At 42.3% G+C, this 11,492-nt stretch overlaps 1 protein-coding gene across 1 annotated transcript in view; it reads left to right on the top strand.

Annotated features, from left to right (window-relative positions):
* The first annotated feature begins 2,984 nt into the window (after positions 1–2,984).
* PER3 (period circadian regulator 3) overlaps positions 2,985–11,492 on the top strand; it is a 53,601-nt gene continuing 45,093 nt past the window's right edge. Inside the window, exon 1 of the mRNA XM_033922531.1 lies at positions 2,985–3,201. The gene's annotated coding sequence lies outside the window, so the exon portion shown is untranslated. The remainder of the gene's footprint in view (positions 3,202–11,492) is intronic.

Genomic DNA, 11,492 nt, shown 5'->3' with positions numbered 1-11,492 from the left:
TGTTCTGCGGTTTACCTTATTGTCTCTGGAGTGGTGACACAGTAATACAAGATTCACGTCGGTCAGCTTTGCCTTGAACACTTGTACATGCTCAAGGCCTGATGGGCCTGCTCCCTCTCAACGCCTTGTTGCTGACGGGGTGGACCCACCAGGCCTTGAGCTTGCCTAGATGCACACTGATTAGATGTGGTAGTCAATTTGTTGCACTGTGCTCCATTAGAAGTGTTGCTGCGGTTTAACGAATAGTCTGCTGTTCAAAATGCATTTTAATATGCTGTACGTCCATCATGACAGTTAACATTGACAGTGGCACTGAACCCTTATCGGTGTTGCAAGCTGGTAAAGTATAGGTGAATTACTCATTAACTGCATACTAATTGCTGCATGGACCCTTTACTAAGTCAATATATTATTAACAAAGAAAGACAAACATCATGATTTGAGAAGTGGAGAAGCAGCCTAGTCAGTGGTTAGCACAGCTGCTGCTAAGCAAAAAAGGCCAGTGCAATCACCCCTGCTGTTACTTGTCACCTTGGCAAGTTCCATTGCCTTAGAACAGGGGTAGGCAATTCTGGTCCTCGAGAGCCGGAGCCAGGTCAGGTTATCCACAATAAATATGCATGAGATAGATTTGCATCTCAAGGAGGTAGAGCATGCAAATCCATCTCATACATATTCATGGTGGATATCCTGAAAACCTGACCTGGCTCCGGCTCTCGAGGACCAGAATTGCCTATCCCTGCCTTAGAAAGATTGTGACTCCTCTAGAGCAGGGATCTCAAAGTCCCTCCTTGAGGGCTGCAATCCAGTCGGGTTTTCAGGATTTCTCCAATGAATATGCATTGAAAGCAGTGCATGAACATAGATCTCATGCATATTCATTGGGGAAATCCTGAAAACCCGACTGGATTATGGCCCTCAAGGAGGGACTTTGAGACCCCTGCTCTAGAGCAGTGGTTCCCAACCCTGTCCTGGAGGACCACTAGGCCAATCGTGTTTTCAGGATAGCCCTAATGAATATGCATGGAGCAGATTTGCTTGCCTGTCACTTCCATTATATGCAAATCTCTCTCATGCATATTCATTAGGACTAGCCTGAAACCCCGATTGGCCTAGTGGTCCTCCAGGACAGGGTTGGGAACCACTGCTTGAGACCAAAACATATCTGGTGTACCAGGCATGTAATCCCCTTTAGCTACTACGGAGAAAAGTGCGAGCTCAATCTCAACAAATAAAATATATAGCAGAACCGATCAACTAGACTAAAACGCAGAAAAATATTCCTAGTGATCTTGAGAGTCCCCATTAGTTTTACAACCGAGAGTGCATTTTTTTACTGAACACAGGGGAGACTGTGAGACCTTTGGACTTGCATCACCTGATCATCATCCATTTAGGACTGACACATAGGTACCAACTTTTCCAAATTAGGTTTTGTTTTTTAAAAAAATATCTTTATTGATTATCAAACTTTGACAGTGCAATACAATTAATTGAACATAAAACACTGCATAAAACGCACTATTAATTACACAACTAATACATAAAACAATCATTTTCTCCCACCCTCCTCCCAATTATTAATACAATAAGACATATGTGATTACAATATTATAATTAAGTAATTTTAATCTTCAAAATACATTTCCCTCCCCCACCCTCTTGGATGTGTAAGGAAATCTAAGAAAAAGAGAAGCCTACTTTGATCATGACGGGAATAGCTATCCAAATGGTCACAAGTGACTGGAAGAGCCACGACAGACTGAATTACACATTTTGATGGGCAAATGTGTGTCCCACCTATAAATAGGAGAGAATGAATGAGGAAGGTTTGGGGTTTAGTAATTTATTTAGGTTCAAACAATTTTTATTGATGCATGCAATAATGCGAACAATACACGGAAACACAAAAGATTCAGAATGATGTATGATTGGTCATAAGTGCATATTGCAATATTGGTTACAAAAAGATCCTCCAAGTTATTGGCATTGGAGGAATCAATTCCATCCTTTAATTTTATTTGAGGTTTTGGAGGTTTGTAAATTTCCTAAAAGAACATGTTTATTTAAAAAAATCTGGGACCCTTATATACAAAAATTATCCTCGAAAGCAAGAAGTATGATTCTTAATACTTTATATTAAATTTAAGTAAATGTTTTTAGTATTTTTATTTACCTTTCATTATAGGGTAGGGGAGGGAAATGGGAATGATGATTTTAATATATGTTAAATTACTTGAAATGCATTTCTGTTTAATTCATTTATTATAATATAATAATATTAAAAAACAATCTAAAGTATAAATGAAATAAACAGAATGAAGGGGGAAGAGAAGGGGTTAAGGGGGGATATAGGAAAAAATAGATTAGGTATATAGAAATATATTTTGGAGGAATGATAAAATATGTATGCAAATGTTTTATTATGAATTTAATTGTAATGAATATCTCTTTGTATCATTTTATTGTATATTTATTTGATTCTTTCAATAAAATGTTATAACAAAAAAAAAAGATTCAGAATACAAATATTGACGCATCATATGTAACAGGATATCAAGTGCATACAGGAGATCAGAACTGCAACAACCCCCCCCCCCCTCACTTAGTAATTCATTTAATAAAGTGTGGAGCCCAGTGACTGCATTGTTACTTTGCAATAATGGTCATGTATTTCTCCAAATTAGGTTTTTTTGGTTGTGGGGTGTTTTTTGTTTGTTTTTTTGGGGTGCTAAACCCAACAGAAGTTACCCCTCCACAGACCCAGTTAAGGAGATTGTCCGACGTTCAGGGTGCTCAAGCACACGCAATGGAACCAGCCACGCGCGCCCATGAGGAGGCGGACCCTTCACCCTCCCCCGTTTGAGCCACCTCGCGCTCACTTCACCTAGCCAAAAAAAAACAGAAAAAACGAACTTCCAGGAGAGCGAGAACGCCCTCGTCCTGGGAGGGGGCGGGCGAAGGGCGTCGCCCGCCAATCGCCTGGGAGGGGGGCGGAGCGGCGGTCACGTTGTGGCCGAAGACTATGTCGCGTGCGTGTGTGTGGCGAGCCCGGCAGAAGAAGGAGGTGGCGGTCGGGGAAGGATAGTGGCGCGAGCGCTTCGTTGTCGGCTTCCTCTCGGCGTGCGGTGACTTCAGGCGGCGGCTCTTGGGGGGTTTCGCCGCGCGGGAAAGGGGACTCCTCTCCTTGCGGGCCACTGGGTAAGTGATGAGGGCAGCGGGAGGGAGGAACGTGCCGGGGAAATCAGCCAAGTAAACCAACGCAGGCTTTAGAGTTGAGGTCCTGACCTAGGCCAGGGGTAGGCAATTCCGGTCCTCGAGAGCCGGAGCCAGGTCAGGTTTTCAGGATCTCCACCATGAATATGTATGAGATGGATTTGCATGCACTGCCTCCTTGAGATGCAAATCTAGCTCCTGCATATTCTTTGGGGAAATCCTGAAAACCCGACTGGATTGTGGCTCTCAAGGAGGGACTTTGAGACCCCCTGTTCTACTGCTACTATTATTGCAAAGAAGGCAGTCCCTGCACCAAAGAGCTTATGATCTAAACAGGATGTCCTGGGCACCCTTCTTGGCCCCCTTTGTCTGTCTCGTCTAGACCAGGGGTAGGCAATTCCGATCTTTGAGAGCCAGAGCCAGGTCAAGTTTTCAGGATCTCCACCATGACTATGTATGAGATGGATTTGCATGCACTGCCTCCTTGAGATGCAAATCTAGCTCATGCATATTTATTGTGGCTATCCTGAAAACCTGGCTCCGGTTCTGGAGGACCAGAATTGCCTACCCCTGACCGAGGCAGTGGAATGGAGTGGGCCACAGGGGCCTGACCCACACTATCATCACAGCATCAGCAACCAGAGTTTGGGCCTGTCATTAGATATTGCTTAGTTTGGCCCCTCTCTTAATGAAAAAGAGCTTCACTGTCCTTTTTCTGTAGTTATAACTTAACTTTTCCTGGCGTTGCGTTGCTACTTGTTAGTCTCTGCATGTTCCTGAACACCACAGTTACACGTCCACATTCCTGGAGTGGATTTTAGTTTCTCAGCCAAAAAAAAAAAAGCATTGTTGGTTTAGTAACTTAGGACATTACCAGATGGACTTTAGTCTATGGCCCAGAAATGTCAAAGAAGAGACAAGTTAACTTAATCATGCATTTCTAATGAGAATAACTAATGGACAGACTGGATGGACCGTTCAGATCTTTTATTTGCCTTCATTTACTAAATATGTTACTGTAAAAAAAGATTCACCTTATTTCTTTGTTTTGTTGTATTTCGCTATAGTCCATTATCTGTAAAGTTGCAGTGACGTACTTCTACAGGGGTCCCATCCCCCCCTTGAGGACCTTGTTTTAAACTTTGACTTCTGATCTGGTGAGCCTGAGAGGATCTTTTATTGATGTATCAAAAGGTAAAACAAGGTCCCTTGTCGAGAGATTTGGGAATCATCTGGGAGATGGCATCAGTTGGTGCCAAGGGATGATGGAGTCTTGAGGAGCTTCTTCCTAGCAACCTTCTGATGAGTTATCTGCATGTGCATATGGTTGGCACCTGTTACATCTAGTGGACTATTGGTGAAATTAAAAGTGGAGTTTTTTGCCTATGATGTGAACGGGAAGCTTTACTGTGTGTAAACTGCTGCCGTATAACTTTTGAGGCATTTTTTTCACTGAAGAGCTAATTCTCATAGCCACTAATGAACGGGCCTTCTTTATTTTTATTTATTTAAGTATTTATATACCACTTATGGTCTAAGTCAAGGGGTGCCCAAAAGGTTCATCGTGATCGACCAGTAGATCGCAAAGGCAACATGAGTCGATCGCGGAGCCCATCCCGGGCTCCATGATAGACTGACGTTGGCTTCGCGTTCTACTTGCTTTCCGACGCCGTATAGAGGACATAGAAGCGCCGCGTCGAGCAACCTTCCCTACCCGACGTCAATTCTGATGTCAGAGAGGAAGTTCCGGGCCAGCCAATCTCTGCCTGGCTGGCCCGAAACTTCCTCTCCGACAATAGAATTGACGTCAGGTGGGGAAGGCTGCTCAGCCCGTCACTCCTGCGTCCTCTTTACGGCGTCGGGAAGCAGGAAGAGCAGAACTTGGTGGCGGTGGCTTGGGGGCCTGTTCCCTGATGGCGGCGGTGGTGGCTTAGGGGAGGGCAGGGAGAAAGAAAAACAAAGAAAGAAAGGGGGCAGGCAGAGAGACACAAAGAAAGGAGGGGCAGGGAGACACAAAGAAAGGGGGGACAGAAAGAAAGAAGGGGAGGGGGGTAGGGAGAGAGGAAGAAAAAGTTGGGGGAGGGAATGAGGTCTGGAGGAGAGGAAGCATACAGGAGGCTGAAAGAAGGGAAGAAATATTGGATGCACAGTCAGAAGAAGAAAGTGCAACCAGAGACTCATGAAATTACCAGACACCAAAGGTAGGAAAAATGATTTTATTTTCAATTTAGTGATCAAAATGTGTCCGTTTTGAGAATTTATATCTGCTGTCTATATTTTGCACTAAGGCCCCCTTTTACTAAACCGCAATAGCGGTTTTTAGTGCAGAGAGCCTATGAGCAGCGAGAGCGCAGCTCCCTGTGCTAAAAACCGCTATTGCGGTTTAGTAAAAAGGCAGGGGGTATAATTTGTCTATTTTTGTCTAGTTGTTACTGAGGTGACATTGCATAAAGTCATCTGCCTTGACCTCTTTGGAAAAAACCCGGAATATAAATAATTATCATTTTCTCTGCTTTGTGTTTTTTTAAATTTTATTGTTGGTAGATCATTTTGACTTGGTCATTTTAAAAGTAGCTTGCAAGCTCAAAAAGTGTGGGCACCCCTAGTCTAAGTGGTTTACATTCAGGTACTCAAGTATTTTTCCCTGTCTGTCATGGTGGGCTCACACTCTATCTAATGTACCTGGGGCAATGAGGGGATTAAGTGACTTGCCAAAGGTCACAGGAAGCAGTGTGGTATTTGAACCCACAACTTCAGGGTGCGAGGCTGTGGCTCTAACCACTGCACCACACTTACAAAATAATTTTTTTTGAGCAAGACTTTTCTGATATTGTTTTGAGTTGTTCTCTTTAGTTTGTGTGAGGCAAATTTAGACCCCATGTAACATGGGATTGCTTATTAATGGTTTAAAGGTTGGACCCTAGCTTGAAGTTGTGATTGTCTGTCCTCATCTGCACAAGCCTCAAACATAAGTGTTCGAGGCTTGTGTAGTTAAGGCAGAGCTTGCAGGAGTAAGGCGGGGACAACAAAGGCGACAAAACTCCCGAAGATGGGGAAATTGAGTTCCTATGGGACAAATTTGCCATCATGTCATTCATTCTCTAGTCTAGGGATACTGCAGCACCTAACCAACAGAGCATGTATGCATGTCCTGTTTTTGGATCATAGCATCTTAGAATATGTAGTAGAATCATGATGATCTCTCAACCCCACACTTCAACTTCAGTTAACATGAGGATAGTTTTAATAGTGTTGGGAATGGATTTTGTCCTAAGCCAGAAGGTGAGATCTGTGTCCATACATGGGGTTAACATCAGTGTCTTGTGGATAACATTAGCAATAGAAGTGTACAGTAATCTTGATTATCCAAGCTTTGCTAATTCGATGGACTCCCTCGGTGATGTCATCGTGTTGCCGTTAAGAAGTGCGCAGGTTCTCTTCCTGTTTTCCTGCTTTGCGTTTTGCAAGGAAACCATGTTTTTGAGCCGAGACCATGCTTTTCCAGCATGTGCAGCAATCTTTGGTCCTGAGTCCCCGCTTTTACAGCAAGGGGACCATTTTAACTCTAGCAAAATAAAGATTGACAGTGATTTAATAGCTCCTAATTCATTTTATTTCCCATCTTCTGTTTGCGCTGAAATGATCAAGGTTTTAATAGGGTCAGCTAGTGATTGAGTAACGTTACTTATAATAAACTGATATTTTGGTGTCTTTTAGTCAAGCCATAACTTCTCGGTATTTCCCAAGGTGTAGGGAAATACACATTCATTCATAAGTACCTGATGTGAAGTCCTCCCAGTTATGTTCTTTTAGAAGTTAAGTCTTAATAAAGTCAGCTTTGTACACAACCACGTGGTTGTTCTCATGGTACATACAGTAAGTTCCTGAAGGATAGTAGGACGCCTTAATTAGACACACCCGCCTCTTTCCTTATTTGTCTCGCTGTTGTCCTGCCTTTGCTAACACACTTCCTATTCCTGAACTGTTGACTGTGCTACTTTCTCTGTTGTACTCTTGGCAGTGTTACCAGGTTAGACAGAATTAGTCACCTGTTCTGTCCTTCTCACCTAGGTGTTTAAAACAGTGAACAGATTGTCTTGTCTGTGCAGGGTGAGGGCAGGAAGTTAAAATGCACGTTCCTTTTTAAAACGGATTGCTTTGTAATTTTCTGTTAGGGCTTTCAATAGCGATTCCTTCACCCCCCCCCCTCCCTCATTTATTTCTCTGTGCTAACCCAAAAACATCTGTTTGGTGCTTTTAAAAAGAAAACCATTTATTTATTCATTTCATATACCCGTGGTCTACTGAACCATTCAATCTCCAGCAATCACATTTTCAAGGAATATGTACAAGTACAAGATGTTTATACAAGCCAGAAACTGTAATAACACATTCCTGAAAAATTTATGGATCTAGTCCAAGACTGGATAAAAAAATGTATTCTGCGAAATTATTTCTATAACTATCAAAACAGTGAAAACCAAAGAGAATGACCCCAAAGTATCCACAGAGAAGAAAATCCAGAAGAAACCAAAAGAAAGTCTGTGGAGTGACGATGTTCCTTAAATGGACTTTATTTGAAAATGTCAAAGTTCCAAATGTACACTAAAATCATCCACATAAAAGTAAAGTAATCCACATGAAAACCTTAAAGGACCTAGTCCGCTAGGGACGCAGGGCCCGCGTTTTGACTAAAAGTCTTCTTCAGGGGCCCTGAGGGTCTATAATGGTGAATACGTGGAGAAGCTAGTATGTGGTGAGCCGTGAGTGAGACACTGCTTGCATTCAAAACAGTTGCACTTCATATAAGATTTGCTTCATATTAAAAATACTTTGGTGATCTTTAAGTCACCATTAATGTGTTTACTTTTCAAGAAAAGCTAACTTCTGGCATGCATTTGTATAGTATAGAGACAAAACAGACAGAAGTAATTTTATAATGAACTCAGAGTGCACAAATGAAAATTCATCCCTATTGTTGCTATCCTAAAATTAAAAAAAAAAAAAACAGGCTAAAAATAGATAGGGGAAGTATTTATCACTTTAGCGCTGATAGGGTTGGGTAGTTCATAGTTTTGACAAATATTGGTGCATATGTATGCTCATAATTCCTCCAGTAACTGAAAAGTATTAATAACTATCAGCAGGAAACAATACTTTTTGAGGATAAAAATCAATTCCACTTGTGCTTTCTTTCTTTGCTTTCCCCTATGAGCATTGTCCCCACTGTGATGATTTTCCAAAAGTCTGTGTCTACTCAGACTGTGACAATGGTTGCTTCATGTACAGGAAATAACCAAATCAGCCAGTGAGGATGACTGAATCATCCACTCACTGGCTTTGTATGGGAGCTGATGCTCGCACTCGCTGATGACCTGGGTATTGTAGGGATGGTCATTGGTGTGCGAGAATGAGCGAGAATAAGCAGGTCCTACAAACCAAATGTTTTGATAATCCTTAGAGAGCAGATGTTATAATATTCAGATTACAAATTAGGTACTGCATAAAGTACATGTAACCCTTGAAGTCCCTGATTAGTACACAAGCATTCACATTTGCTTTTAAGTCTGAACACACTGTTAATTTCTAAACTATTGTCATAGGACATGTAAATTTCAACAAGTTAGAAGACGGTACTCCCTTTCTTCTCATGACTCTCCAGTCCTGACTGCTTCTTCCTGCACTTTTTCCCCTTAAAACCCTATCTCTCCTTTTTCAGTCCTGCCTCAAAATGGTCTAGTTCTAAATATGTGCCTTTAGGACCTGATTCTAGTAACGGTACCGTAAGTTAGGGGGCGGTAGGTGCCTTATTGCTGTCCAACTTAATTGATTAATTGGAGTTAATTGGCATGTTAGTTGACCACATTGGTTAAATCAATTAAAAAGTCATTTAGAAAATGCAGGCACCTACAAAAGAAGATGCCGTACGGAACCTAAGGTCAAAGTAGACGTGGTTTACACAGGAAATAACCTTAGGTGCTTTTGTAACTGCAGTTCTCATCAAACGTAGGTGCCGGTAATATAGGCCTGCAAAACCCTGGCCTATATTAACCCGTGCCTATGTTAGACATAAACGGTGATTCTCTTAACGGCGCCTTTGTATGATTGACATGTGGCCAGCGCCATTTTTGGTGGCGCGGGGTAATGTAGGCGCCGTTACTACAATCAGGCCCTCCGTGTGCTCCCTTTGTTTTGGAAATTTTTTTAATGTTTGTGAAAAGCGCACTAATATGATGTGTAAAATGAATTTACACATGTTAAGTCTTAATCACATTTTACAAGTTTTAATTTCTGAAATGAACTGAAAAAGAAAAGTGAAAAAGCCAAAAATCTGAAAATGAACAGAAAAAAAAAAAGTGCACATTTATTTTTTCTATGCAAACCTCAGTATAATGTGCTCAAGTGTTTCAGAAAGTTCCTAAGGCCTGGTTTAGACTGGATTGCCTATTGGCCATTCACCTGGTTCTCTAATTCTTTGCTTGTAGCCTTATTTATCGTGCTTACTATACCGCTAACATTGATGGGCAGAACTGAGCAATTTACAAACAAATTCCAAAAATCCAATTTGAAAATTCAGAAAGGAACCACAGTCAGAACCACCACTGGGAAATAAAAATATTAATAGGAAAGAGTAAGCTACTAAGAGTCAAGCATTTAATGTTGGAGTGCAAAATTTAGCTGAGTTTCAGGTCACGCTTAAATTGGTAAGTGTTATATACTTAGAGGGGATATCGGGGTTTTTTCTAGAAAAAGATAACCTTTAATTTTATACTGCTATGCACTTTCTGGCAAGTGTAATTTCAAAATTACTTTGTTTATATTGGGACATTTATCTCCCCATGTTAAAGCCATGGCATGCACTGAGCTGCAGTTAGAACGTCCTGTGTTCATTTAAGGTCCTGGAAAGTACGCCTTGTTCTGATACTGTACAAGAAGCGTCTGTAGAAACCGCTGAGTACATGTTGGCAGACTTTTGAATCTTCTATGGTTGTACAGTGTGTTCAGTTTATGGGTGTGACTGAGAGATGGGTAAACATGCTGAGTATGTACAATACATGCAAACAAAGGAATTTTCTCCTCTTTCCTGGCATCTTGCAACAGGATGAGTAAGTGCCAGCCAGGGAAGAAACCTTTTAAAAGTGAAAGATAATTTAAGGTGATGAGTTAATGTCTAAACTATTTGTGTCCTGTACTGCCTTATAGTTGACTGAGTTCTTAGTCGATGAACAAAGTGTGGTAATTTTTGTATACTTTGTGTTCTGATGCTTTCAAAATCATTGTTCTATTTATATACATTTAAAAGAATCTGAACCAAGAGGGCAGAAGTTAGACTTTTATGTCTAGCTCATCAAAACAGGGCAAAAAAGGCCTTATTCAGTTTGCCAACTTGCTAATCTATACTTGACAAGTGTTTAAGCCCGTTACATTAACTGGTGCTAGAGTAGGTCTGTCTGTCTTTCTTTCTCTGTCTCTCCTTTTCCACTGTATATCTTTCTGTCTTTCTTGCTCCTTGGCTGCTTTCTACACTCAGGCCCAACAATTGTCCCTTTCTACTCCCTCCCTCCTTCCTTCCTATGTCCTTAGTGCCCCCAGTGCTCTTTCCTATGTCCCCTTCACTGCCTTCCAGCCTTTGTCCCACCCCCGAAGCTAGCCAGCTTACCTCCCTCACTATCTGCCGCGCTAAAGCCAGCCTGCCTGCCTCCCTCCAGCGCCGAAGCCTGCCCCCCCCCCCTTCCCGTACCGGCCCCCACTGCTGCTACCTATCATCTGGCCTACCACTGCTTTAAACACACACACCCCTGGGTCCGCTGGCACCCGCCGCAACTAAAGCAAAGGGAAAAGGGTCCGCTGCACACAAACCGCTGTAGGCTCCAGCTGAACGCATCAAACACTGCCATGGAGCTACAGATCATGGAGGCAGGGATCACAAAGTTGTAAGTGCGCATGAGCGCTTAGAGGCACGTCCTGTAGGAAGTCAGCCAGTGCAGATGACTCTCCTCCTGGCCGACATCTCTCCTCCTCTTCCCGCACCTCCTAGATCCCTCCACTGCAGCGGTCACGACCAGATGGGCCTCTGCGCATGGATTTAGTGTGACACCGGCCAGAAAGTTTGCAAGATAATGCCTTATATGGATGAGGGGCAGGAAAATATTGATGGTTGAACATAGGTCATTTCTAGTGACCACACTCATTGGGCGCATGCTCACTAGGTTCTGGAAAGATCAGTGATATGTGTGCCATTGACCAGTCTAGAAGGACAGGATTAAAAAATGGGA

Source organism: Geotrypetes seraphini, chromosome 15 (genome assembly GCF_902459505.1).
Source record: "Geotrypetes seraphini chromosome 15, aGeoSer1.1, whole genome shotgun sequence".
NCBI classification, from domain to species: domain Eukaryota; kingdom Metazoa; phylum Chordata; class Amphibia; order Gymnophiona; family Dermophiidae; genus Geotrypetes; species Geotrypetes seraphini.
This window is presented reverse-complemented; position numbering and strand designations above follow the sequence as displayed.